The sequence below is a fragment of the Muntiacus reevesi genome, chromosome 12, assembly GCF_963930625.1.
Source record: "Muntiacus reevesi chromosome 12, mMunRee1.1, whole genome shotgun sequence".
In the NCBI taxonomy this organism is placed as follows: Eukaryota; Metazoa; Chordata; class Mammalia; order Artiodactyla; family Cervidae; genus Muntiacus; species Muntiacus reevesi.
Window position 1 is genome coordinate 21,293,339 of NC_089260.1, and position 25,879 is coordinate 21,319,217.

A 25,879-nucleotide genomic window follows, 5' to 3' on the forward strand; every position below is an offset into this window, starting at 1 on the left:
GAAAATCACATGTGAAAGAATAAAATTGGACCCCTATATCACACCATACACAAAATTCAACTGAAAATGGGTTAGAGGCTTAAATGTACAACACAAAGCTGTAAAACTACTAAAAGAAAACACAGAGCAATATTCTCTGGCACCTCTTGGCAACAATTTTTTTTTAATATGACCACAAAAGTACAAATAGCAAAAGCAAAATAAACAAACGAGACTTCATGAAACTGAAAAGCTTCTGACCAGCAAAAGAAACAATAAACAAAATGAAAAGGCAACCTATAGAATGGCAACTTACAGAAAATATTTGCATACCAGCTGTCTGATAAGGGGTAATATTGAAAATATATGACAAATTTAATTCAACAGCAAGAAGAAAATCCAATTTAAAAATGTGCAGAAGATTTGGATAAAAATTCTGCCAAAGACAATATACAAATGGCCAACAGGTACATGAGAAGATTCTTAACATTACTAATCATCAGGAAACTGTAAATCCAAACCATAATGAGTTATCACCTGTTAGAATGGATATCATCAAAAAGACAAGTGATAACAAGAGTTGGTAAAGATGTGGAGAAAAGGGAATTCATATGCAGTGTTGATGGCAATATAAATTGGTGAACCATTATGGAAAATAGTATGGAGTTTCCTCAAAAAATTAAAAATAGAGCTAATATATTATCCAATAATTCCACTCCTGGGTATGACTCCAAGGGAAATGAAACCACTATCTTGAAGAGATATCTGCAACTCATGTTTACTCTAGCTTTATCCATAATAGCCTAGATATGCAAACAACCTAGGTATATATTAACAGATGAATGGATAAAGAAAGTGCAGAATATTTATATCATAATTCAACCATAAATAGAAGGAAATCCTGCCTTTTGTGACATGGCCCAGGAGGTCATTACGCTAAATGAAATAAGTCAGACACAGAGAAATACTGTATGTTCTCATTTATATATGGAACATAAAAAGCACTAAACTCATAGAAACCAAGAGTGGAATGTTGGTTGCCAGGGGCTGGGGATGGGGGAAATGGGGAGATGTTGATAAAATGGTAAGAACTTTTAGCTATGAGTAAGTTCTGGATACCCCAGGTACAGTATTACAGATTATAATTAATGTATCTAGTAATATTAATATCTCAATAAGGCAAGGGGAAAATAGAGGCTTATTTAGTAACAAGGAAGCACAGAATTATGGAAACAGACCAAATCCTAATGTTTATGTATTTTCTCATACATTTACTAAGAGGGCTGCTAATGGATCAGATTGAATAAAAAAGCACTTGAAGAGGATCCTGTTTGTCCAATGAGAAGGAAAAATAAGAGCACAGATAGGAAGAAAATACCTCTGTTGACACAGGTATATATTATGCTTTTCTTTATGGAAAACCACAAAGATTTAATGAAGCAGAAGATTTAACAAGGTGACAAGTTTCCTTTTCCATGAGAATTCCTTAGGGGCTGATTTTTAAGAAAGGGAGGGATAAACATTCAGAAGGACAGATACACAACACCTTGTGTGTGGTTTCCACAAAGGAGGGAGTCATATAGTCATGTTTTTGAAATGCATATGTGAGTATGGGGACTTGGTAACAGGATGACAGCTTTCAGATGTGGAACATGAGCTAGGACAGCTGGCTGGCAGTGAGTGGGCTGATATTTAACAACTAGAAAAAGAAGAATTATTTGGAAAAAGGTAGACTTAAAGAGAATTTTTAAAAGATTTTTATATAATTCACTGCAGAAGATCTTTACCTCTCTAAATTAGTCAGAATTTAATTACTAAAATGGAAACCACACAGTTTTTTTTTTTTTTTAAATCAAAGATAATTTAATATAAGAAATTGGTTAATCAATTGGATGTTAACTTGTTAGAGCTTAAGTATTGGTTAGCATCCCATGGACAAAGGAGCCTGGTGGGCTACAGTCCATGTGGTCGCAAAGAATCAGACATGACTGAAGCGACTTAGCATGCATACATGCACATTGGTCAGTATTGGAAGACTGGCAGTACAGAATGGAACACAGAACAACACAGAGATAGTAATTACAGGAAGCAGTTACTAACCCCAGCTTTGCCCATTCTACAAAGAGAGGTGGTTGCGATTATCAGAACCTGTAAGTCTAAAGGAGGGGCCCCAGAAAACCAACCATAGCCAAAACCCCGACCTCTGAGGGATGAGTGCTACTTAGCTTGTACTCACATCTTAGAATCAACGAGGTTGATTCTGAGAATGGTAGAAGAATCTGAGAGCTGAAACAAACTGCTTCTAAAATATGGAGAAGAGACATTGGTGGGGTGACACTGACAGAAATAGCAAGTAAATAATAAGACACAAATTCTTTCTACCCTTTCCTATATTTTAGCTTCCCCCTAGTGCCCAACTTTTGGCCAAACTTAACAGAGAGCCAGATGGCAAAGGAGAAATGTAATTTACAGAGTATCAGCTCCAGCATCACAAAGCCAACTAGAGAAGATGGGTTGAAGCTGAGAGAAAGTTGCTTAATCACTAGCCCTCTCATTAAAAGACCTGTGGTAATGATAAATATTATTTTTCAGAGCGTTCTGGATTCAGACTTGTAGTTCCAAGTTGTGTTAATGATAAGATTGCTCTCAAGTTGGCCTAGCTATTAAAGCTTCAAACATAGGTTAACATCTCTAAACCCTGTAGCCTTTACCTGGCCAAGGCATTAAAAAAATCCCTGAATATGGTATATTTAATACTGTATGATTAAGTGCCATTATTCCCTCTCAATGGTGTTATATAATTACTTACCTAGAAAACCACAAAATGAAAAGCAATATGGGTTTCTCCTCCTAATGGTAGACTTTTCCTTCTCACAATGTTTGTGCTTCCCTGGTAAGCAACTCGATAAAATGTAAGAGGATTTCTTTGTCAGGGTTTGCCAAAGTGCAATACAAGATATACCATTGGTGGTTGATAAGAATATTTTACTTAATGCCTAGATGGTACTTCAGCTTCACTCATCAGATGCTGACTGGAGCCTCAGCATTCACAATCCAGTCTCAGAAGGACTGTCAGAAGCCTCTGTGCACCTTATTTGACACTCTTTTGTCTGTTCCCTCTCCCTGATATGTTTGAGAGAGTCTGACTTACTTTCCTGCAGCCATTTCTTGGCCCATTATCATCCCTCAGCTCTCATTTTAGCAGTCTTGCCTTAACTGTCTTTCTTTAATTCTCAGTGTCTCAACTTGGGCCTCCAAGCCCCATCACTTCATGGCAAATAGATGGAGAAACCATGGAAACAGTGAGAGACTTTATTTTTTAGGGCCCCAAAATCACTGCAGATGGTGATTACAGCCATAAAATTAAAAGATGCTTGCTCCTTGGAAGAAAAGCTATGACCAACCTAGACAGCTTACTAAAAAGCAGAGGCATTACTCTGCCAACAAAGTCCATCTAGTCAGGGCTATGGTTTTTCCAATAGTCATGTATGGATGTGAGAGTCGGACTATAAAGAAAGCTGAGTGCCAAAGAATTGATGCTTTTGAACTGTGGTGTTAGAGAAGACTCTTGAGAGTCCTTTGGACTGCAAGGAGATCCAACCAGTCCATCCTAAAGGAGATCAGTCCTGAATGTTCATTGGAAGGACTGATGTTGAAGCTGAAACTCCAATACTTTGGCCACCTGATGCAAAGAACTGACTCATTGGAAAAGACTCTGATGTTGGGAAAGTTTGAAGGCAGGAGAAGGGGATGACAGAGGATGAGATGGTTTGATGGCATCGCCAACTCAATGGACATGAGTTTGAGTAAGCTCTGGGAGTTGGTGGTGGACTGGGAAGCTAGGCATGCAGCAATCCATGGAGTTGCAAAGAGTCGGACACGACTGAGCGACTGAATTGAACTGAAGCCCTATTTTTCCAAACAACTATCCTGCCTAAATTTTAGTCCCCAGGGTCCCATTTCTGCAGCCCACCCACTATTTCCATGTCAATCCATACAGCTTCAAATTCCTCTCAGTTTAGAGTTCCTTCTTCAGTATCTGTGATAATAGTATATATGAGACTATTGGTACCATGGTTTCAGTATCTCTCTATTGATTTCAGATTCACTGTCCTACAATTTCCCCACTTCTTTTTCTTTATTCAGTTTTCCTTCCCAGCATCTCCAGATGTTTATTGTTTAGCCGAGGTCCAGCTATTTCTTTCCTTCTCCTTGCTCTTATCATCTTCCTCTTTTCTTGAATTCAGTCTTGGAACCTGGACAGCCAGCCTCAGGCCACTTCTCCAGGTTCTATATTGACATCTCAAGCCTCACTTCTTTAGCTTGAAGAGTAGTTCTTTCATCTAGAGTTGTGATCCTTCCTACTTTCACGCCCACATTTTTATGTTTAACTAAATTTATCTGAGAATAAAAAGGATCCTTGAAGAAGGAAATGGCAACCCACTCCAATATTCTTGCCTGGGAAATCTCATGGTCAGAGGAGCCTGGCAGACTATAGTCCATGGGGTTGCCAAGAGTTCATCACAGCTGAGCAACTAAATCAACACCACCAAAAGTGATCCTACTTAATATTATTAAATAAACCAGAAGTGATGGTGTACAAAAGCGTTTATGTTTGGGAAATATTCTCCTGAAGGTCTTCAGATGATTAAAAGAATGAGTGGGTGGGTCTAGACTTCTCGAGACTCTAGAAGTCTCACTGGACTTCTCTAATGACAAACATGTTGTTTTCAAGGTTCTAAGTAAGATTCTATTTAAGAAAGCAATCTGTCATGGAATTCATGATCTTCAATGCTTGGATATGGTTATTGCTGCTCTTCAGTGATATTTATAATTTTCCTGAACTTACTTCCTGTGTAAGAGGAAGCCTGAAGTACTAAGTCAGTGCTAAAGTCTTGAGGGTATGTAGCAGACACAGTGAGGAGGCAAAAGAGTTTGGGAACAAGCGTTATTGCATAGACTGAACAGCCCTAGGCAATCATAGTGGAGGCAAGGATCCAATATAGCCAATAGAAACACATTCACAAGGAAAAGCTTGTTGAGCACCCAAGCATATAGATCCGCACAGGAAGGCTAAGGGTGGTGAAACAGGGTGCACCTGAAGAGATACTGTGCAGCCCTAAAGGGTTAGCACTACAGGTACTTGCTCTCGGTGGCTGCAGTTTCAACCTTCCTGCAGTTGGAGGAGTTGTTAGGAGTGTGGGGGCCATACCTCTAATGGTACCAACAACAGAAATCACCAGATTGCAACAATAGTAACTGCTGAAGGAACAAAGCATTTAGGAAAACCACACTTAATACATGCAGCCCTTGTTACTTGTAAATTATTTACTGAGTGAAACAGCTTTTTATTGTATTAAAGTTCCAGGGTGCTTAGCAGAAATGGAGAAAAATGCTGAGGTACATGATATAATAGTAGCTTATGGTATTGTGATTCATGCAACACTGGGCATAAAGTGATTCTTCAGTGACTTCCTGAGAAATAACTGAAATGTCAGTGTTTAATAGTATTACAATGGAACTGCATGGAATTCAACAGTTGTCAGCAGAGCTCTGGTAAAATTTCACTTGCTCCCTCCATTTTCTCTTCTACCCTATCCGCCCTCAAATTGAGAAGTCTGGAATATTTTGACTTCTTAATTCTCTCGATGGTCATCCATGCCTCAAGATTTATTTCAGGGAATTTAATGCTTTCACCTTTAGGCTATTATCAAAAATTCCTTTTGAATATTGAGCTATCAACCCATGTTAGTAATTATACATTTAAAACAATTATATATCTATAACAAAGCTTATTGACCACTATCTTTCTTCTCCTCTTTTCCTATTATGAAGTGTTGGTTTCGGTGCTTTATTGTCTGTCTTGTTCAGGTTCTTTCATCTTTATTTTCTCCAGAAAGCATACATAACAATATACTTAGATCTCCACATTTTTACACATATCTTTCACTATCACAGTTAATAGTTTGATTGAGTTCAGTCATTTCTCTTAGTAGTTGAGTTCAGTTCAGTTCAGTCACTCTGTCGTGTCCAACTCTTTGTGACGCCACGGACTGCAGCACGCCAGGCTTCCCTGTCTATCACCAACTCCTGGAGTTTAATCAAACTCATGTCCAGAGTCGGTGATGCCATCCAGCCATCTCATCCTCTGTTATTCTCTTCTCTTCCTGCCTTCAGTCTTTCCCAGCATCAGGGTCTTTTCAAATGGGTCAGTTCTTCACACCAGGTGGCCAAAAGATTAGAGTTTCAGCCTCAGTATCAGTCCTTCCAATGAATAACCTCCTTGCATTCCAAGTCACTCTCAACAGTCTTCTCCAACACCACAATGCAAAAGCATCAATTCTTCGGTGCTCAGCTTCCTTTATAGTTCACCTCTCACACCTGTACATGACTACTGGAAAAACCATAGCCTTGACCTAGACGGACGTTTGTTGGCAAAGTAATGTCTCTGCTTTCATTAATATGCTGTCTAGGTTGGTCATAATTTTTCTTCCAAGGAGCAAGCGTCTTTTAATTTCATGGCTGCAATCACCATCTGCAGTGATTTTGGAGGCCCCCCCCCCCACAAAAATTAATAAAGTCTATCATTGTTTCCACTGTTTCCCCATCTGTTTGCCGTGAAGTGATGGGACTGGATGCCATGATCTTAGCTTTCTAAATGTTGAGGTTTAAACCAACTTTTTCACTCTCCTCTTTCACTATCATCAAGAGGCTCTTTAGTTCTTATTCCCTTTTTGCCGTAAGTGTGGTGTCATCTGCATATCTGAGGTTATTGATATTTCTCCCAGCAATCTTGATTCCAGCTTGTGCTTCATCCAGTCCAGCACTTCTCATGATGTATTCTGCATGTTAGCTAAATAAGCAGGGTGACAATATACAGACTTGACGTATTCCTTTCCAGATTTGGAACCAGTCTGTTGTTCCATGTCCAGTTCTAACTGTTGCCTCTTGACTGAATACAGATTTCTCAGGAGGCAGGTGATTTCTCAGGTGGTCTGATATTACCATCTCTTTAAGAATTTTCCACAGTTTATTGTGATCCACACACTCAAAGTCTTTGGCATAGTCAGTAAACCAGAAGTAGATGTTTTTTTCAAACTCTCTCGCTTTTTCAACGGTCCAACAGATGTTGGCAATTTGATCTCTGGTTCCTCTGCCTTTTCTAAATCCAGCTTGAACATCTGGAAGTTCATGGTTCACATACTGTTGAAGCCTGGCTTGGAGAATTTTGAGCATTAATTTGCTAGTGTGCGAGATGAGTGCAATTGTGTGATAGTTTGAGCATTCTCTGGCACTGCCTTTCTTTGGGACTGGAATGAAAACTGACCTTTTCCAGTTCTGTGGCCACTGCTGAGTTTTCCAAATTTGCTGGCATATTGAGTGCAGCACTTTCACAGCATCATCTTAGTAGTAGGAGATGTTCTTCCACTGTTTTCTAACTTCAAATGTTGCAGAAGAGAAGCCTGATGCTTTTCATTTATAGATTACTTGCAGGATTTTCTCCATTTCTTGGATTTAAAAATTATTTCCAGGCTATATATGTGTTTTATTTTTCATATAATATGCCTAAAACACTGTAAGTAATACCCTTTTTTCTTATTCTTTTAAACAATCTTCCTTTTGAGGTTTGAGATCATTAATTTGCCAATCAACAGTGATCATTCTTTCCTCTGTTATTGAGTTGCTAAGGTGTGTCCAACTCTTTGTGACCCCATGGACTGCAGCACACCAGGCTTCCCTGTCCTTCGCTATCTCCTGGAGTTTGCTCAAGCTCATGTCCATTGAGTCAAGGATGCCATCAAATAATCTCACCTCTGTCACTACCTCCTCCACCTACCCTCAATCTTTCCCAGGATCACGGTATTTCTGCCGAGTCTTTTCTTAAATTTACCTAATTTATATTAGGAAATTAAGAATTAATTTTTTAAAAATACAGACTTTTCTGCCTCTGCGCTTAAATTATTACAGTATAATCTCAACATTGTGGAGCAATTTTTCTTAAATCTTTACATTATAAAAATTGATTTTGTCTCTTTCTCACTCAGATTCCTTATGTGGCTTATTAGTACTTTTAAAATAATATCCAAACTCTGTAACACAGCTCTCAAATCTATGCATGATTTAATTTTTTCAAGTTAGTCTTTCTCTGATCTCCCAATCTATATGGTCCAGTCACAGTAAGTGTCCTTACTTCATTTCCCTGACTTTATCAATATATCACATCATTACCTTCAGACCATTGTATATGCTACTCTGTCTGCCTTAGCTGCTTTCCTTTTGCCTTAAAACTTTCATTGATATCTCATGTCATGTTAAGTATTAAGGCTTTGAGGAAATCCTCCTGGCCCAATATGTCCAATGTAGATTTATCCTTCATATGTCTTTAACCTCGCATATTTCCTTTGTCATATACTTAACTCTGCATGTGATGGGAGTATTTTCTACAATGAATTAACACTTTTATTAATATTTTTATTGGTGTAGTATCCTCTCTACTAGACTCTAACTTCTGAAAGAGAAAGTTTTAGTTTTATTTCTCTTTCAACTATTAGCTTATATGCAAGGAACATATAAGTTGCATATAAGCATATATGTTAAGTTAGCAACACTCAGGTTAACTTAACTCTCAAAATATTTGTTAAAAGGTCATGGATTAGCCCACAATATCAAAAGAAAAACTGAGGAGACATTTTTTAAAAAGGAAGGTAATGTAATAATTAGTGAGCTAGAAAGCAGGATGAACAACTAAGACCATACCACAGAGAAAAATTAGTGCTATTTTCTATCCTGTTTCACTCTGCTCACGATTCAGATTCTCATGGGAGAATCCTATTAAACTAATTTGGGCACATCTAAGGCATATGGTGGGAAATATGTAGTTTCCCAGACAAAATAAGAATGTTGCCATCACTGAAAGGAATGGATGCAGAATAAGCAAAAACAACAGAGGTCTGCTATAAAAGTATTCACTCACAGCTATAAATATTTGTAGAATGAATGGACGTCTGAAGTAGACTAAACTTAGTGAAGTTTACCACTGTAAAAATCGTAATAGAATATTTGGAATTATTCAAGCCACATTACTGAAGTATGACTGAAATGTAAAAAGTAGTACATATTTATTGTATACAACTCTAGGAGTTTTGAGTAAGTATACACCTGTGAAACCATCACCACCATCAAGAACAGAGATATACCTTCTGTGCATTAGACATGATTTTATAAGATAGTGGTCATAACTGTTATACAAATGTTTGCACACTTCTCAAACTTTTCTAGCACTTGCAACAGAAACATCATCAAACAGAATCTGACTTGATACCCCTATATATTTTATAGAAAAAATGGAATATGGGACTCTGATAGAAGCTGGAATGCAAAAACCAAAGGCCTTTGATCCTTGGGTTCCCCTTTGCTCAGGTCTTCTGGCCCCTCCCCCTCTCACCTACTAGCATTTGAGCAGCACTAGGCAGATAACTGGGCTTCCAGGTGACACTAGTCCTAAGAACCCACCTGCCAGTGCAGGAGACAGAAGAGACCTGGTTTTGATTTCTAGGTCTGGAAGGTTCCCTGGAAAAGGACATGGCAACCCATTCTAGTACTCTTGCCTGGAGAATCCCATGGACAGAGGAGCCTGGCGGGCTACAGTCCATGGGGTTGCAAAAAGTCAGACACGACTAAAGCAACTTAGCACACATGTAGGCAGATAATTGTGTGCCCTGCTGAATAAAGGTCCTACTACAAAGAGCACTGGATTAAAACCACTGGCCTAGATTAGGAGGAATCTACCTAGAGGGTAGTACCACTGTATGAAAATAGGAAACCCTAAGACCTGATTTTCTTATCTGTGAACTGAGAAGGGCTTTCCACAAAAGAGCAGGGAAATAGAAATGTTTTTAAATTGCATGGTAGGTTTCCAGATGTTTGATTGTTTTCTTAAACTGCCAGACGTTTAAATCTGTGAATTCAATTATTTATTAATAATATTAAGCTTCTCTTATGTGTGACAACTTTTTAAATATCCTACACATAGCATCTAACTATAAGATCTTGAGATATAGGTTATATTAATGTCAACAATATTTCACAGTGTTTTTAAAATCAATTGATCTTCTGAAGCTTTCAATATTTGTGTAGTGTAGTTTCTTGTAATTTTTTCCAACCACCTTTATACTTAAAAAAATTAATAAACAAAACCCTCAACTAAACAGAGTCAGGAGACTAGAAAGGGGCACTCTTATGCCATGTGAAAAGAGCAGAACCCAACAGGAAGAAGAAAGACTCCTCTTCTTCCCTGGCAAGGACCCAGCCAATGAAAAACCATGAACTATTTACTATAGCCCTCCCAAAGTCCTTTTTACCCTCTATAAAAGAGTTCACCATCTCTTTCTGCACAGCAACTTCCATGAGGTTAGCCAGGGTTGCAGACTCCAAATTGCAATTTTCTGCTGATCCTGGATAAATCCATATTCACTGCAGAAATATTTGGCAGTTCACATTTGTTTCAGGTCAACATTTCTGTGGTCTCTAGGGTACCAGAGAAGACCCTCAAAGGCTCTGGGGCTAGTGAACAAATGGGTACAGGACCCACAGTTGAACTCTTTATCACTCACTGCTTTTTTCACTAAGGCTGGAGTTTGAAGGTCTTTCTCCTGGATCCAAGCGCATGCCCTCTTTGTGTTTGAAGTTCTCGAAGCTTTATTCAGGATCTATTTTAAGTTTTCATCTTTCTGGTTAAGGCCTTGTTCTTTACACAAGTACTCATTTGGCGCTTTGGTCTGATTTTGAAATAAAACTATTTCAACCAGTTCTGGCTGAGAAGCAATCAGCCCATTCGTTTGGAAAAAAAGGAATAATTCACTGAAACTGTGTACGTTTGGCTATTGGCCCTTTCCTTAGAACTGGCTGGTATATTTCATTAGGCTGGTATTAGCTTGTAAGCTGTTTGAATTGAACTATTTGAGCTGAAAGCTGAAATAATTGAAAATTGTTCCTTTACACTAGAGAAAAACGTCTGAAAAATGGGATCCCAGTTATATAAATATTTTGAAGTTGCATCCCATAAAGGGACTCTGGCCAATTTCATGTTAAAAATCACCATCTTCTTCATTTGTATTTCTAACTAAGTGGCCTGACTTGATCAAAGGCAATTTAGAATATCAGTGGCCATTATGGAGAACTTTAGAAATCCCTGAACTTAGTTTTCTTAAAATCAATTGGACTGCAATAGCTCAAAGATTTCCAGAACTGAATGGAATGCTTATTTCAACTGGTTTTTTGAGGCTTTCCAACATTATCAGGAGTCTAAAATTGCCTCTCTGCAAAACAAAGTTTTAAGATTAACTGAGGTAAACAAAGAAAGATAAAATGGCTCTTAAAGCCTCAAAACCATGGAAACAGTGAGAGACTATTTTTGGGGGCTCCAAAATCACTTCAGATGGTGACTGCAGCCATAAAATTAAAATACACTTGCTCCTTGGAAGAAAAGCTGTGACAGACCTAGATAGCATATTAAAAAGCAGAGACATTACTTTGCCCACAAAGGTCCATCTAGTCAAAACTATGGTTTTTTTCAGTAGTCATGTATGGATGTGAGAGGTGGACTATAAAGAGAGCCGAGTGCCAAAGAATTGATGCTTTTGAACTGTGGTGTTGGAGAAGACTCTTGAGAATCCCTTGGACTGCAAGGAGATCCAACCAGTCCATCCTAAAGGAATCAGTCCTGAATATTCATTGGAAGGACTGATGCTGAAACTGAAACTCCAATCTTTTGGCCACCTGATGCGAAGAACCGACTCATTGGAAAAGACCATGATGCTGGGAAAGATTGAAGGCAAGAGGAGAAGGGGACGACAGAGGATGAGATGGCTGGATGGCATCACTGACATGATGGACATGAGTCTGAGTAAACTCCGGGAGTTGGTGACGGACAGGGAAGACTGGCGTGCTGCAGTCCATGGGGTCGCAAAGAGTCGGACACGACTGAGCGACTGAACTGAACTGAAAGCCTCAAATCCTTCTTACTTGGCTCTGTCTCAGGCTCTACCTCTGGCAACATCTCGTCTTTCTCCCTCAGCTCCTCATGGTCAGACGCTGCCCCCAATGCCACCTTCCTCTTTCCCTTCTACACACCTAAGTTCCCGCTATACCATTAGTGCACCCATATTAGTTCTCTCTCCAATCTTTCCCTTTTCTCTGAAATTTTCCCCTTCCCTTTTTACTCTGAATTTGTCAGAACTCGTCCCTTTAAAATGAAGCCTTGTGAGATTCAGAGGTTAAACCCTTAATTTCTTTTATTCCCTGGACTAAAGCTGAACTGTGAGCCATATTCAAGTCAGATCAGTTCAGTTCAGTTCAGCCACTCAGTCAAGTATTTTCCCCAAATAACTGAAATCCTCACAGATCTGTTGAGGAATTTAATAGTCATTAAAACTTATCAATGTGGTTTCTCTGTCTTATATCAGCTACTTCATATTCTTGTCGGTGAGAGCTAGGGGCAGCATTGGATGAAAACCTCTTAATTGGGAAAATCCTAAAAGATCTCTAAAATTACAACCAGGAGACCAGTTCAGTAACTTATTGTATGATCAGACTCTGGCATTGCTATTTGACTTCATCAAGCAATTCTTAGGGCTTTTCCTAAGTCCACTGATTGGAGCAAAATTCAGACTTGCACACAAAAATTTTGATGTATCTGTTCATGTTCAATACAATCAACTTCAGATTATAAAGAAATTTTCAGTCTTCCTCCAGATGTTGATTCCACCCAGGGACGTTTTTAAATCTATTTATATTAATGGGCTAAACTAGGACCTTTCCCTTCTAGTATAAAGGACCAGGAATGCATGTCCATCCAGATTTATTTAATCTGACAAAGCAACTGTCTTGCACTCTGGATGAGTAACCTAAAAGGAAGATCACCAAAATTCTTAATCTTCAATTCCAACAAAAAAGGCTCCTAAATGAAACTAAAAGCCTGCCAGTTTCTGCTATTACTGAAAAGAATCAATACATTGAAAAAGAGAATGTTATAAAATTAAGCACTTGAAACACCATCAACCTTCTAACCATCCTTCCAGCATCCTCCCAATTCTCAGTGACAGAGCCTCAAGGAACAACTGGTGCTCTTGCCAATCCCCTCTCTGAAATGGCTTGGAGAAACATTTCTCCAGATTGAGGATGACTCTCTCCCAGTCCTAGATGACAAGGGAGCCATACTTTCTGTACTCAACCCCACTACTATAAGCAGCCCCTGCATCAGAGTACTAAATGAAGTCAAATAGTGCAGTTCTTAATGAACCTTAAGAAGTTCCTTTCTCTGGACATATTCTCTTTTATTTAAGCTTTTGAGAGATACACCCTCTTTTCTACTTTCCCTCCACCTCTATCTACTTATTAGGCCAAGACTTCTTAGAGAACTATATTGTTAGAATTTCTTTTCTCCCAAGAGGGAGTAGTAATTCTAGTATTTGACAATCCCTGTCAAAGTAATCAACCAGGTGAATTAAATGACATCTTTTACATCTTGTATTTGTCCTACCTTTGATGGTACTAGGGCAAATTCTGGAAATGTAATCATTTGTCCCTAGTTGAATTAGTTACCACCTTCCTTATGGGCAAAATCTCCAACTGATATTATTAACAGAAAAATTCATGGTGGACCTCCAATCAAAATTCACATAAATCCCACAAAATCTCTTCTCAGAATGAATCAATACCCTATAGGTAAAGAAGCCCTTTAAGGCATAAAGTTAATTGTATAATATTACAAGGCTCAGGCTTCACTGTCCTTTGTACCTAGACACAGTGACATTTCAATTTTATCACTGACAAAACCTAATGGTTAAGGGTGGAAGTTTGTCCAGGACCTCCAAGCAATAAACAACATTGTTATCCCTTGACAACTTGTTGTTCTTAATCCTTATATGGCACCAACGTCCATTCCCACTGGAAGGAAATTCTTTACTGTACCTGATTTATACAGTGCATTCTTTAGCATTTCAATTGATTAAACTAACCAATACCTTTTTTCCTTCACTTGGGAAGAGAAAAAATTCACCTGGACAATAATGCACCAGAGAGTCCTTCTTATTTCTCATAAATCCTGAAGGCTGATCTGAATGATATGAAGTCCCCTAGGAATTCTACTTTGTTGTAATATGTGGATGATTTGCTTCTTTGTTCTCCTTCACAAAGCCTCCTTGATTAAGATTTTAGCATTGAAGGGATACAAGGTCACCAAAGGAAAATTGCAACTTGCCCAAAATCACGTGTGATATTTATGGCATCTGATACTAGAATGAGGACTACACCTAGATCAGATAGACATCATGTAGAAACCCATAACTAAGCACCAACTGTGGGGTTTTCCTGAGCATGTTGGTTAGTTCCAAAATCGAACCCAAATTTCTCTCTCCACAGCCAAACCTCTGTATATTTTACTAAACAAGAACAACCTCAACTCAATTTTATGGGAAGAACTGGAAAACAGAGTTTCTGATCTTAAAGGAGACTTTGGAGAACCCACTTGATCTTGGGCATCGCAATGTTCAGATTTTCCTTTTCCTTTTTATATATGCCCTTGGGATACACACACAAAAACACAGGGACCAACATAAGTCCGTAGGCTTTAAAGCCAGCAACTGGGCCCTGTGGCACAAGGATATCTTCTGTCTTAAAACCATTATGGCCACTAAACTTCTGATTAAGACCACCAAGAAAATCACTGTGGAAATCCCCTTTAACCGTCTCCATTTTTGGACCCCAGAATTCTCAGCACACCCAACATTCCTCAGTCAGCCCCCTCACTTCCTATGAAGTCCTTTTGTTAAATGTCCCTCACTCTTCAAGGTTATAGTTATCTTGACCAGATATTCTTCTCCACTCCATGAGCAATGAAGTCCCTAGGACTGCTTATGCCGACGGGTCACCTCCTCACTCCGTATGATGATCTACAGAAAGATCCTCTCAGTAATGCTGACTTCTCATGGTTCACTGGTTTTTCCTAGTTAAATGGTGACAACGGCAAACATCGCACTGGGTATGCTATTGCAACTCCTTTAGATTTTGGTGAGGCAGCATCTATACTTGTAGCTATTTCAGCTCAGCAGGATGAATTATGTTTTACACTGATCTGTACTTTAGCCAAAGATAGAACTTTCATTACTTATACTGATAAGAAGATATGCTTTCAGAGGAGTAGCTCATGATTTTGGAAAGTTGTGGAAGCAACATGGCTTCCTTACTTCCAGATGAATTAAAAAAAAATGTAAATAGCCTTACATTGAGGAATTATTGGATGCAATAGTTTTCCCTGCTACTTTAGCTATTATTAAGATTCTGAGGTTTTTTAAACATGACTCTCTGAAAGGTAAGGGAAATCAACTTGATATTTTCACAAGGAATGCTGCCCTTAAGGGACCAAGAGCAACCAAATTTTTGTCATGTTCCTAAGGGGTATTTTTCCAAATGATATTTAGACAAACTGGCTACGGAAGCCCAACAATTGGCTCCAGAAAAGGAAAAGCAAGATTTGAAATTCAACAACTCTTGGTTTGACAAAAAGAGAAAGCTCTGATTTGGACCAAAGAAAAACCTAGTCCTCACAGAGACTCTAAATGCCCACTCCTCACTCCTCTGCATACATTAAACTATTAGTATATTGGCAAAATGATAGTTTTCATGAATCAATATTGGAATAAAAATGTTAACAAGGTTGCAAAAATTGTCTACTTAACTTGTTCCACTTGTACGACATACGATCCAAGGAAGCCTATTGATATTGCTCCCTGACATTTTAAACTGCTTGATGGGCCATTTGTAGTTTGGCAAGTGGATTTCATATAATTTCTTCCATCTTATGAATATAAATATGTTTAAGTCATAGTCTATATGTCTTTAGAGTGTACGGAAGCCTTCACTTGATAACTTGACTACCATCACTTCTGTAACTAAAATTTATTTGAAAAAGATTATACCTACCTGGGAATTCTCAAACTTCATGGCTATCAAGGAGCTCACTTTATTGGTCAGGTACTTACAACAAGTTAGTACTGTTTGGCTGATTTTACATTTTCACTGTGCTTACCACTCTTAATCCTCTGGGTTAGTTGTATGCTCTATTAGACCTAATTTTCATTATAACACTAAGTTGACAAAATTTGTGGAAATCTTCCAACCAAATACCTTGGTCAAAATATTGCCATTGGTCTTTCTAAAACTCAGATCCATGCCTTTTGGAATTCATAAACTCTCACCATTTGAGACCTGTTAGAAGTTTGTTGTCAAGCATTTGATGAGGACAGAATGCTTCAGATGATCTCTAATGTCTAGATATTGATAACATATGGACATTAGATAAAAAGTGTCCGAGAGTTTCTTCTCCTTATTACCTGTATATAATTTCAATAGGTTAACCAACATTTTTTCGCCATAGTGAGACATTATACTCAGACAGTATACTCATTATACTTGTTTAAGGGACAAAGAGCCACTGAAACTAGAAAACTTGACTCCTGACCAGCATTGCTCTTAGAGAAAGTTCTTGATCAAAAGGGGTGAAACAGAAAAAAATTAATAAACAGGAACCTCAATTAAATAGAGCTGGGAGACCAGAAGGGGGAGTTGCCACACTCTGCAGTAACAGCAAAGCCCAAAAGAAAAAAGAAACATTTTTCTTCTTTCCTAGCAAAAATTCAGCCAACGAAAAGTCATGGAATCTTTGTCTACAATGACCCTCCCTACTTCTTTTTCATCTCTATAAAAGCATTTTCCTTCCTTTGCCATGTGGGGACTTGCACATGGCTTACCATGATTGCAGACCCCAGACTGATTCTCTTCTGGTCCTCAAGAAAGTCATCTTTGCTGGAGAAATATCTGTCAGTCTCTTTGTTTTAGATCAACAACACCTAGGAACAGTAAATTTGAGCTCCCTGCATCATACAGCTAATTCCCACTGATTATCTATTTTACACATGGTAATATATGCAAGGAGATCCAACCAGTCCATCCTAAAGGAGATCAGCCCTGGGTGTTCATTGGAAGGACTGATGCTGAAACTGAAACTCCAATACTTTGGCCACCTCATGGGAAGGGTTGCCTCATTGGAAAAGACCCTGATGCTGGGAGGGATTGGGGGCAGGAGGAGAAGGGGATGACAGAGGATGAGATGGCTGGATGGCATCACTGACTCGATGGACATGAGTTTGAGTAAACTCCGGGAGTTGGTGATGGACAGGGAGGACTGGCATGCTGCGATTCATGTGGTCACAAAGAGTGGGACATGACTGAGCGACTGAACTGAACTGAACTGAACTGAACTGAATATATATATTTCAATGTTACTCTTTCAATTTATCCTTCTGTTTCTTCCCCCACTGTGTCCACAAGTCTGTTTTCTGTGTCTGTGAAGGTTTAGAAGTGAGTTCCCTAAAGAATGTCCTGTTGGAATAAGACGTAAAGAAGGTAGCTAACACCTGGGATACCTCCTTTCCATTCTTTTTTTTTCTTTCCTGCAAAAGTGAGGACACACTCTATACACAGTTTTGAATCTTAGAATTTCCACATGGCACTCTTTTCAGTTAAGTAACCTTCAAAGATATTTTAATTATTTTGTATTATTCTATCATTATTGTACACTTATTTATCAGTTTTTAAACATTAATTTAGAAGTCATGCAGGGATTTGGGCAGAGTTTATATTTAGATATTGGAGTGTATAATTTCCAGGTCTTGTACGGCTCTAAACTCTATTATCTACTTCTTCAAGCTATTAAGGTTGTCTTTTCTCACCATCTGACCTGGGGAAGTTGTGAAACTTCCTTAGAAAAGAAAGTCACAAAGTTGGGGTTCTTGCCCTTTGTAAGGTAAATATTTCTCAAGTTTCTGCTCACCATTGGATGTTTTCTGGTGCCATCAAATGATTGTTTTTTTAGTATCTTTGCCCATGTTTTATAAGTGTCTATCTGTGGAGGAATCTCTTGACCTCTTTCTGCCTTTATCATAGAAATCTTGCTCAAGTCACTATTATTACATTATTAAAAACTTTTGTTAATTTGATAAAGTGGGATCAAACCCAGATTGACTACATTGCAGGCAGATTCTTTACTGCATGAGCTTCCAAAGTGAAAATTAACTGATTATTTAATGTTATAGTTCAAATGTTTAGTGTCATTGAGCATTTCTGTGTATTCAAAACTATAAATGCAGGATTTATACCTACATCCCAGGTGTTAGCTGGCTATTTGTATATTACCATTTGTTAATTACCTGCTCACTTCCCTTGCCTATTTTGAAATTCTGGAGTAAGAAAAAATAATGAGAGGAGTCTTTATTATTCAAATATTATTATTCTGCCAAAATGCATGTACTCACCATCTACTTAAGAAACAGAATACTAAACTGTGAATCTACTTCCTGATATCATTTGCCTCAATCCCCTCAGTCAACTGTTCATTTGAATTTAGTATATATTACTTTCACCCAAGTTTATGTCAATTTATGACATGGGCCATAAAAATATATAATGTTGCTTATTTATTTTCAAATGCATATGTAAATGATACCATGCCATGTATATCCATCCATTTTTTAAACTTAACATTGCATTTGTACATTTTTCCATGGTGAAACATATCTCTATTTTATTCATTTGAACTACTTTATAATATTTCTTTGCAATGCATTTTACTGATAGTTTCATTTATAAATATTTAGTTACTATAAATCTATGATATTACAAATATTTATGCACATTTTTGTGTCTCTGTGCACAAGTCTTGAGATTTTTCTACAATTTTATGAAAATTACTATCCAGTAGTGACTAATTTATACTCCTACTAACAGTGTGTTATAGTTTCCATTTCTCTATATGTCTGCCAATGTTGGTACTCTCATAATTTAACTTTTGCCAACCTGATGAGTGTGAGTGGATGTCATACCTTTAAATTTTGTGTCTTCCTTATTGTTGATGTTGTACTTATTTATCAATGTTTATTATATATTTTTTCATCTTTTCAAAAATCTATTAATTGTCATTGCACAGACATATATGGAGTATTAATTCTGTTGCAAGCACTTCTCACATCAGTATTTTAAAAAATTCTTGTCCTGGGGGTACAAAATAAAATAACAAAGTGGATAAATAAATTGTATCAGTTCTGTTTCAGTGTAGCTGAACAAGTTTCTGACCCGTAGGTCTTCCCAAAGATAACAACCGTAAACTCTGGACAACTGAACTAAGTTACCTAAAGACTCTGATGAGACAAGAAAAGCATACAGATTCTGAAGGAGATCCAAAACATAAAATATGGACAGACACAGGATAAGTTTCCTGTTTTTATATCCTTTATCTTGAGGACAAACAGACAGGCTGCCAGTGACTCCACATGAGGCAGGAAAAATACTGATAGAAAATTTAGAGTCATTCTAGCTTGATGAACTAGGAGACACAGCTGGGGCCTCCACAGTTGCTGGAAAGTAAAGGGGAGAATACTGAATGCAAAAGGCTAGATGCAGAGGCTCAAGTTGTGGAAACTTTGCCCAAATCTCTGTCTGATTTCAGAATCATGTAAGGATGGGGAAGATTGCAAGAAACCTAGAAAAAGGGAAAACATAACTGAATCAAGACTTGAGTTGCTGATTAAGTCTGTGTTTATAGTTTAACTAACTATATTGCCTACTAAAACAGAAATATAAACATCATTCAGAGGAATATGACAAAATATAGAACCTCCACAAAAGTATCATTCACAAAAGTACACACTATAGTTTCAAGTCACTCAGCATATGAAGAACCTATTTTCTCAAAAGAAAATACAGCCAGTGTGGTTCAGCCCAGAAATTTTCCAAACATTTGAATTAGCAGACAATAACTTTAAAACAATTATTTTAACTATGCTTAATAAGGTAAAGTAAAATAAGCTTGTAGAGAAAAACTAAGAAATTTCAATAGAGAAAAACCTTAAATTTGTATTAAAGAAAAAAAAGACTATTAGGACTCCTAGATGAAATATCTAATATCTGGAAAATATGAACTGGGTGGTTGGAAGTGCATAATGAAGACAACAGAAGAATGAGTCTCTGAACTTGAAAATATGTTGAAAGAAGTCATGCAGTCTAATAAACATAAAGAAAAAAGATTTAAAAAACTGAACAGAGCATCTGTGAAACAATATCAAAAGTTCAAATGCATCTGCAACTCTAATCTAAAAGTGTAGGGAGGAAAACAATAGAGCAGATGAAATGCTTGAATGAATAATGACTAAAAATTTCCCCAGTTTTGTGAAAACCATACATTATAGGCTCAGGAAGCTCATTTAACTCAAAGTAGTATCAAATGAAACAAAACAAAACAAAATAATTGAAAGCCAACAACAGAAAGAAAATCTTAAAAGCAACAAGAAAGTTATGACACTTGACATAGAAGAAACAAGCTTGAATGATCTCTGACTTCTCATTGGAAAATATGGAGATCAAAAGGGAATGTATTTAAATTTTTAAACACAAAAAAACATGATCAATCTAGAACTCCATATCCAATGGAAGTAAATTATTCCAGGATGAAGAAGAAATAAAAACATTTTCAAATAAAAGAAAACTATAAAAATTTTCACTAAAACATCTGCATTATAAGAAATGGTAAAGGAAATTGTTCAGTAAGAAAGAAAATTTTAGATGAAAGCTTGTGTTTTCAAGAAGGAATGAGAATGGCAAAATGGTATCTATCTGGATAAGTACAGAAAACTTTCCTTTTTCATTTAGTTTCTTTTGATTAAAGCAAAAATTATGTCATATCCTTCTGGAGATTATAATGTATATTGATACAATACATGTGATAGTTATAACTTAAAGGATGTAGGTGGTTCACAGACCTGTATGATTTCAATATGTATCCCAATATATATTTTATGTGAAATAGTGCAATATAAATTCTGAGTAAACTGTGCAGAGATAAGAATGTATATTTTAATCCCTAGAGTAAATACCTGAAATATTCAAAGATGCATAACTAATATCCAATAGACCAATTAAAATAAAATTCTTAAAAATATTGCAGTAATCCAAAATACTGCAGTAATCCAGAAATCAGTAACATGAGAACAGAAAACAGAGAAAAGAAAGTGAAAACAAATAAAAAATATAGTAGTTCCAAATCCAACCATATCCATAATTGCATTAAATTTTAATGGCATAAACTTTCCACTAAAAAGCAGAACTTGTGAGCATAAACAAAATGTATGTTCCAGGTATATCTGTCTATCTATACTTTAGAGACACAGAAATTGCAAACAGATGGATAGATTGGTATACCATACAAACAGTAAACACAAAAAGTCTGGAGTGGATAAATTATTAAATAAGTTATATACTATGTTATAAGTACTACAAGAATTTATAAAAGTAGAGCAAAGTATGGGTGTCAGAGTACACAGAGGTTATCATCTCAAATGGATTGGTCAGAGTAGACCTTGAAAATGTGACATTTAAACAACAGAAGAAACTCTGCATGATCAAGAAGCAATCAACTTCAGTATCATAACCGAGTTAGAGTGCTAACACTACTGCTGCTGTTGATGATCAGTTGAGTGGACTGACCTGCGGGTAGTTCCTCAGTCACTGTGAAATTAATTCTGTCCTTTGTATCATTCACTCTATTCCTTGTACAGTTTCCATTCCATTCCCTGACTGTTCCAAAAAGTAAACAGAAGAAACTGGATACATTATCTCAATTTGTGGGAGAGAGGGACCTAGAATTACCAAAACACTATAATTAAGGAAGACGTAATTCACCTAAATCAATTCAGACAGGATAAATGGAATGTATGCTGTTATGTGATATTGAATGGTTTGCCTTGGAAATGAACAGAGATCATTCTGTCGTTTTTGAGATTGCACCCAAGTACTGCATTTTGGACTCTTTTGTTGATTATGATGGCTACTCCATTTCTTCTAAGGGATTCTTGCCCACAGTAGTAGATATAATGGTCATCTGAGTTAAATTCACCCATTCCAGTCCATTTTAGTTCGTTGATTCCTAAAATGTCAATGTTCACTCTTGCCATCTGTTTGACCACTTCCAGTTCGCCTTGATTCATGGACCTAACATTCCAGGTTCCTATGCAATATTGCTCTTTACAGCATTGGACTTTCATCACCAGTCACATCCACAACTGGGCATTGTTTTTGCTTTGGCACTTTCTCTTCATTGTTTCTGGAGTATTTCTCCACTGATCTAAAATTAGGTACCTACTGACCTGGGGAGCTCATCTTGCAGTGTCCTATCTTTTTGCCTTTTCATACTGTTCATGGGGTTCTCAAGGCAAGAATACTGAAGTGGTTTGCCATTCCCTTCTCCAGTGGACCATATTTTGTCAGAACTCTCCACCATGACCCGTTCATCTTGGGTGGCCCACGTGGCATGGCTCATAGATTCATTGTGTTAGACAAGGCTGTGGTCCATGTGATCAGATTGGTGAGTTTCCTGTGACTGTGGTTTTCAATGTATCTGCCCTCTGATGGAGAAGGATAAGGGGTCTATGGAAGCTTCCTGATGGGAGAGACTGACTGAGAGGGAAATTGGGTCTTGTTCTGATGGGTGGGGCCATGCTCAGTAAATCTTTAATCCAATTTTCGGTTGATGGGCAGGGCTGTGTTCCCTCCCTGTTATTTACCTGGGGCCAAACTATGGTGGCGGTAATGATGATAATGGCGACTTCCTTCAAAAGGCCCCATGCATACACTGCTACACGCAGTGCCTGCAGCCCCACAGAGGGCCACCGCCGACCCACGCCTCTGCCGGGCTCTCCTGGACACTCACGGGCAAGTCTGGGCCAGTCTTTTGTGGGAACACCGCTCCTTTCTCCCAGGTACTGGTGCACACAAGGTTCTGTTTGTATACGCCAGGAGTCTGTTTCCCCAGTCCTGTGTCAGTTCTGGTGGCTCTATGGAGGGGTTAATGGTGACCTCCACCAAGAGGGCTGATGCCATACCCAAATCTGCTGCACCCAGAGCCCCTGTCCCTGCGGCAGTCCACTGCTGACCCATATCTCCACAGGAGACACTCAAACACAGTTCTGTCTCAGTATCTGTGGGCATCACTACAGTAATTACTCCAGCTATGGTGAAGAAGCTAAAGTTGAATGGCTCTGTGAAGATCTACAAGACCTTCTAGAATTGACAGCCAAAAAAAATGTCCTTTTCATTATAGGGGACTGGAATGCAAAAGTAGGAACTCAAGAAATACCTGGAGTAACTGGCAAATTTGGCCTTGGAGTACGGAATGAAGCAGGGCAAAGGCTAATAGAGTTTTGCCAAGAGAACGCAGTGGTCATAGCAAATACCCTCTTCCAACAACACAAGAGAAGATTCTACACATGGACATCACCAGATGGTCAACACCGAAATCAGATTGATTATATTCTTTGCAGTCAAAGATGGAGAAGCTCTATACAGTCAGCAAAAATAAGACCAGGAGCTGACTATGGCTCAGATAACAAACTCCTTATTGCCAAATTCAGACTTAAGTTGAAGAAAGTAGGGAAAACCACTAGACCATTCAGGTATGACCTAAATCAAATCCCTTATGATTATACAGTGGAAGTGAGTAATAGATTTAAGGGACTAGATCTTATAGACAGAGTGCCTGATGAACTATAGACAGAGGTTGGTAACATTGTACAGGAGACAGGGATCAAGACCCTCCCCATGGAAAAGAAATGCAAAAAGGCAAGATGTTGTCTGAGGAGACCTTACAAATAGCTGTAAAAAGAAAAGAAGCGAAAAGCAAAGGAGAAAGGGAAAGATATTCCCATTTGAAAGCAGATTTCCAAAGAATAGCAAGGAGAGATAAGAAAGCCTTCCTCAGCAATCAATGCAAAGAAACAGAGGAAAACGACAGAATGGGAAAGACTAGAGATCTCTTCAAGAAAATTAGAGATACCAAGGGAACATTTCATGCAAAGATGAGTTCAATAAAGGACAGAAATGGTAGGGACCTAACAGAAGCAGAAGATCTTAAGAAGAGGTAGCAAGAATACACAGAACTGTACAAAAAAATCTTCACAACCCAGATAATCACGATGGTGTGATCGCTCACCTAGAGCCAGACATCCTGGAATGTGAAGTCAAGTGGGCCTTAGAAAGCATCACTATGAGCAAAGCTAGTGGAGGTGATGGAATTCCAGTTGAGCTATTTCAAATCCTGAAACATGATGCTATGAAAGTGCCGCACTCAATATGCCAGCAAATTTGGAAAACTCAGCAGTGGCCACAGGACTGGAAAAGATCAGCTTTCATTCCAATCCCAAAGAAAGGCAATGCCAAAGAATGCTCAGTCTACCACACAATTGCACTCATCTCACACACTAGTAAAGCAATGCTCAAAATTCTCCAAGCCAGGCTTCAGCAATACGTGAACCATGAACTTCCAGATGTTCAAGCTGGTTTTAGAAAAGGAAGAGGAACCAGAGATCAAATTGCCAACATCTGCTGGATCATCGAAAAAGCAATAGAGTTCCAGAAAAACATCTATTTCTGCTTTATTGACTACACCAAAGCCTTTGACTGTGTAGATCACAATAAACTGTGGAAAATTCTGAAAGAGATGGGCATACCAGACCATCTGACCTGCCTCTTGAGAAACCTATATGCAGGTCAGGAAGCAACAGTTAGAACTGGACATGGAACAACAGACTGGTTTCAAATAGGAAAAGGAGTACGTCAAGGCTGTATATTGTCACCCTGCTTATTTAACTTATATGCAGAGTACGTCATGAGAAATGCTGGGCTGGAAGAAGCACAAACTAGAATCAAGATTTCCGTGAGATATATCAATAACCTCAGATATGCAGATGACACCACCCTTATGGCAGAAAATGAAGAGGAACTAAAAATCCTCTTGATGAAAGTGAAAGAGGAGAGTGAAAAAGTTGACTTAAAGCTCAACATTCAGAAAACTAAGATCATGGCATCTGGTCCCATCACTTCATGGGAAATAGATGTGAAACAGTGGAAACAGTGTCAGACTTTATTTTTGGGGGCTCCAAAATCACTGCAGATGGTGACTGTAGCCATGAAATTAAAAGACACTTACTCCTTGGAAGGAAAGTTATGATCAACCTAGATAGCATATTAAAAAGCAGAGACATTACTTTGCCAACAAAAGTCTGTCTGGTCAAAGCTATGGTTTTTCCAGTGGTCATGTATGGATGTGAGAGTTGGACTATGAAGAAAGCTGAGCACTGAAAAATTGATGTTTTTGAACTGTGGTGTTGGAGAAGGCTCTTGAGAGTCCCTTGGTCTTCAAGGAGATCCAACCAGTCCATCCTAAAGGAAATCAACCCTGAATATTCATTGGAAGGACTGATACTGAAGCTGAAACTCCAATACTTTGGCCACCTCATGCGAAGAGTTGACTCATTGGAAAAGACCCTGATGCTGGGAGGGATTGGGGGCAGGAGGAGAAGGGGATGCCAGAGGATGAGATGGCTGGATGACATCACCAACTCGATGGACATGAGTTTCAGTAAACTCCGGGAGTTGGTGATGGACAGGGAGGCCTGGTGTGCTGTGATTCATGGGGTCACAAAGAGTCAGACATGACTGAGTGACTGAAGTTAACTGAACTGATCTGAACTGAAAGAGCCTCTTGATGAAAGTGAAAGAGGAGAGTGAAAAAGTTGGCCTAAAACTCAATATTCAGAAAACTAAGATTATGGCATCTGGTCCCATCACTTCATGGGAAACAGATGGGGAAATAGTGGAAACAGTGACAGACTATTTTGGGGGCCTCCAAAATTACTGCAGATGGTGACTGCAGCCATGAAGTCTCCTTGGAGGAAAAGTAATGACCAACCTAGACCCATATTAAAAAGCAGAGACATTACTGTCTAGTCAAAGATAT